The following is a 5,042-nucleotide window of genomic DNA, read 5'->3' as shown; positions in this document are numbered from 1 at the left end:
GACATATTTGATATGTGGTAAGAATTTTTGTAAATGCCACAATGCACCCTACCCAGCACAACAATAAAAAGACAAACTATCTCAGGAATGGGGGGAGGGGGCATAAATTTAGCTATGATATGTTGTAAGAACTTTGTAACTGTCACAGTGTGCCCCCAATGCAACAGAAATACGATAATTTTTTTAAAAAAAAGAGAAAAAAGACAACGGTACCATAAGTGAAGTCAAATCATAGCAGACGTTCTAATTGTGGACAGTATTTTTGTGATCACAATAATAGCAGCACAAAATGTTAACCTGACAAAAAAGAACTGTGACATGCCAATGGAGGGAGAAAGGAGTACCATGTGGTCCACACGACACAGTAAGATTTCAGTCATAGGATGTTCTCAAATTTTCTTAACTCATGAGCAGTAGAATAGGCGTGTTGTGTAGAAATATCAAGGTTTACACGGAGAGAAAATGCTGAGTTAAAGCATTTCTTCTGAGCAGAGGAGATGGGAGCCGACGTTGAGATTCAGGGAAGTGAGTTGAGAACCACTTGCTCTCCCACAAGCCACGTGCTAGCCTTTGGCTGTTAAAATGATGCATCTATTGCTTCAGTAAGAACAATTACAACATAAAAAGGAATTTGCTGGACAGTCCTAAGGATGGAGCATGTGTGCTCTTGGCTGAGAGGGGATTAGACCACTGCCTTGCTCCTCCTAATCACCAACAGATGTGTGGATTTCTTCAGGGTCTGAGAGAGAGATGCCAGGAGAGCACAACCAGACCAGCCTCGAAGCCACTGGTGAGACCAATGTGGTTTACTGGCTCCTCCATCCCTCCATCCCAGTTGAAAGGCGTGGCTGTCTGGGAGAGTGGAGTTGTGGTGCCAGGTCTTGCTATGGCCTCTGGAATTCCTGAGCCAAGAGGTACCAGCCTTGCTTTTTAAGGGCAGAATGGCCCCAGCATGGGTGGTGGTGCTGCTGGGAAGAAAAGACAACCAGAAGAGACAGCAGTGATATTTGTGCTAGGGTTACTGGAAGGGACCTGGGGTTTGGGAATGGGCTTATCAGTTGAGGACAGGGATCACTACTTATTTTGCAATATTCTATGTTCTTTCCCACACAGGACTCCGCACGGGCAAGAGGCCATGAAGTCAGTGCACACAGCTTGGTAGCACGGTGTAACTGATTTTTTTTTTAAGTTGAGTCACTTTGAGAGGGATGGAAAATTCAAAGACAAAATGGAGCTGGTCTCCCTCTGCTGTGGTACTAGCTAAGCAGAATTCTAAAATGCTTAATTAGTGTTTGCATATGCTGTAATTTCAATCTTCTAGTTTTAAGCTATAAAAGTCGTTATTTTTAAACTTGGTTTCTTGCTGAGAATGGTGGGGTACACCTGGATTCCAGCACACAGGAGACTGAAGCAGAAGGATGTCAAGTTCAAAGCCAGTCGGGGCTACATAGTGAGATCCTATACCAAAAACAAAAATAAATAAATAAAGTTGGTTTCCTGTCTATAACATATAGTTGGATCTTGACTTTTTTTTTTTGACACTATAAAAGTTATTTATTCACTATACAGAATATGCCCCCTATAAGACGTACATGTAAATCACTATGAAGTATAATTTGGTGAACATTTTCTCAATTACAGAATATACTAAATCAGTTGGGTAACAGCTGTCTGCCTCAAAATAATCTAAGTATAGCACCCAGGGTGTCTCCTTTATATCTAATGCAAAGTTAAATATTTATTTGGGGGATTCTTTTCTAACGTGCTTGAGGCAGAGTTAACAATTTAATACAACTCTATTATACAGTCACTGCACAATAAATCAGTTTATTACAGATTAAATAACTTTTTCATTATTTGTATTAATGGGATGCAAACAAATACTGAATACTTTTAGATGGCAAATAACCATAAAGTATCTTTGATAGTATACTGGGTTTTATAATTACATTAGGATATGAGCAGTGTAAAATTACACCCTAAACAGAACAACGAGACCACATTATAACGATTCACTAGATTGTGCTCAATACACATTTACTGAATAATGGACTCACCTATTCTTCTCCCCAATTATCCAGTGAAATGTTTTGCCCACAGTAAGGGCTCAATAAATATTTTCTGAATATACTGACTAGGAAAGAGGTGAAAAGAGATGGACCTCTCAACTGGGTGTCAAGTATAACTGGAATTTACCCGGGAAAGAGAGTGGTTCATGTAAACTGCATGTGGTATACGAGCAAATAAACTCAGATGCCAAAAAAGCAAACAATTAAGCAGAGAATACTGGCACCGGAATAACAAGGCAAGACTTGCCAATAATAGCATAAGTGGAACTGACTTTTAAGAGATAACCAAGAAAGTTTATATTGGACCATACCTTCTCCAATTTCAGACAGACCAATAGAGGCACCGAAAGAAACTATGGCTGTCTTCCTTGATACTCACATATCCTATTAGTTTCCAATAATTTATCATGGATATTACCCATGAATCAGTATAAACCTGTTCATATTTAGGGATTAGTTTCCACAAGTACAAAATTGAATTTCCTTTTATTTGTCCTAAAATGCTTGCTTTCAAACGTGAAGGGACTTCAATTATTCCATGTAGTTTTCGATAATTCTTTTATCTTTTCAGACCAGAGTCAAAATATCCGTACAGTATTCATACTGCAGCACCTTCCACCCACCCTTTGGTCGCTTGAACTGCCCTTCTTTGGTTCTTTTTCCGCTTTCAGATCTTTCTTGAAGTGTAGTAAGCAGAACTGTACTGGGTATTCCAGCTGCAGTTTGGCCTATCATTCTCGGAATGGCTTCTGCTACGCCGTGGTCTTCCAGTCGGTCTACTGTTTCTAGGACTATAAGATCTTCTATAGTTGAAATCAAAAGACCGACTTCTTGATCGCCTCCTTTCGTAACTTCGGCTTCTAGAACGTCTGTATCTGTCATAATCATCATAGCGTGAAGAGCTATACACATTCCTCCCTTCCTTGGCTTTCATTTGGTTTGGTGTTTTTCGATCCCCCTGTACAAACTGTATCTCAATCTGACGTCCACAAATCCATTTTCTGTCCAAATTATGTAAAGCATCTTCAGCATCACGAACATCCTCAAATTGAACATAAGCAAATCCTCTTGGACGTCGAGTGTAGAAATCAAGTGGAACATACACATCAACTATAGGACCATAATGACCAAATTCACGCCGTAAATCTTCAGACCTGGTGTCGTCGGCCACGGTCCTGACGAACAGAGACGTGTTGGGGGATGCAGGTAGCGGGACATGACGGCACCGTAAGTTTCGGCCAGGGGCACTAACGGGCTCAGCAAACCGTCCACGACTCCCGGCGGCGGCTTCTCCATGAACTCAGAGCTTTGTACTTGCAAAGCAGGTGCTCTATTGTTTGAGCCACACTTCCAGTCCATTTTGATTTGGTTATTTTACAGATGGGTTCTCAAGTACTATTTGCCCAGGCTGGCCTCCAGCTTTGCTCCTCCTGATTTCAGCCTCCCAAGTAGCTAGGATTACACTTGTGAGCCCCTGGTGCCCAGCTGTAAGGATAATTTTTAATTGGAGTACTTAGACCATTTACATTTAATGTAATTATCAATATAGTTAAGTTTAAATCTCGTCACCTTGCTATTTGTTTTGTATTTCTCTCACCTATCCTTTACTACCCTTTTCTTCTTTTGTGGTAATCACTACTCTTCTAGGGTTCCATTTTATTTCAACTATTGGCCGATTAACTACAGCTCTTTGTTGTGTGTTTGTTTTTAGCAGTTACTTTAGGTTTTAAATATTGTTAACATCTCAGGCCTCAGGAGAAACTAATCCTGTCCACACTGCTCCCTGACCTCCAGCTTAGAGGACCGTGAGAACATAATTTCTGTTTGAACTACCCACTGTGGTTCTTGCTAAGGCAGTCCTAAGACAGTTCTATCTGACCCAGAGTCACAGAGGAGGAGTCTCACCTTTTATTTTCAGGATTCTCCCCACTGTTGGCTTCCTTCTCTCAGCCTGGCTTCCTTCTCTCAGCCTAGCTTCCTGGAAACATGGCCACTGGCAGCTTTTGTGTTCCAGGAAAGGGCTCTGATTGGTCCAACATGGGCCACTCCTCCATTGATGGACCAATCATTGCACCCAGAGGGTAATGTACAATGGCTAGCTTAGGGCCAAATACCCACTCTCCACCAACCAAAGGTGCCACCTGCCACTAACGCCCACCTTGCTAATGTAAAACAAGCCAGAGTTTGTTACTCTGAGATTCCAAATGTCACCCCGAGGAGAGCCACTTGCAAGGGCAGGTGAAGTAGTCACTGATCAGTGTAGTCTGGAAATCCAGGAAAACAAACAAGATCCCAAAATATCTCCCTGACCACAGGCCTCTATGTCTCCAGTTAGACTCTTGGCACAATGTTTTCTAGATCTTCTTTCTCTAAACACAGATGCTCCTGGTAGTAGTCACTCATGGAACTAATTGTTCTCTCTCTCTCTCTCTCTCTCTCTCTCTCTCCCTCTCTCTCTCTCTTTCTCCTTCCCCCCCCCATACTAGGGGTTGAAGTCAGAGCCTTATGCTTGCTAGGCAGGTTCTCTCTACTACTGGAGCCACTCCACTCCTCCAGTCCTTTTTGCACTGGTTATTTTTGAGATAGTGTCTTGCTTGAAGATACAAACATACCACCATTGCTCATCTTGATTGAGATGGGGTTTCACAAACTTTTTGTCCAGGCTAGCCTTGAACCACAATCCTCCCATTCTCCACCTCCAAAATAGCTAAGATTACAGGTATGAGACACTGCACCCAGCTGCTTCCTCTTTCTTTGGAGTAGAATCAGGCAATCCTAGAGACTGTGGGGAAGTCAAGCAATGGTCTGAAAGATGGAAGGGGTTTGCTTTGACTTCCATTTCTAGTGTGCCTCTGACGTCTTGGGGGAACAGAAGCTCTGCCCCCAATTTTTGTCATTGGAATTCTTTTTGCCTGAACCGTGTTTGGAGAGTCAGCTTTGCCTAGTGTTCTCCATTCCTTTAGGCTCTATCCA

The 5,042-nt window shown here is 42.1% G+C and overlaps 1 pseudogene; it reads right to left on the bottom strand.

Annotated features, from left to right (window-relative positions):
* Positions 1-1,537: 1,537 nt before the first annotated feature.
* On the bottom strand, positions 1,538-3,287 carry LOC109694586 (serine/arginine-rich splicing factor 10 pseudogene; annotated as a pseudogene).
* Positions 3,288-5,042: the final 1,755 nt, after the last annotated feature.

Source organism: Castor canadensis, chromosome 19 (genome assembly GCF_047511655.1).
Source record: "Castor canadensis chromosome 19, mCasCan1.hap1v2, whole genome shotgun sequence".
NCBI classification, from domain to species: Eukaryota; Metazoa; Chordata; class Mammalia; order Rodentia; family Castoridae; genus Castor; species Castor canadensis.
This window is presented reverse-complemented; position numbering and strand designations above follow the sequence as displayed.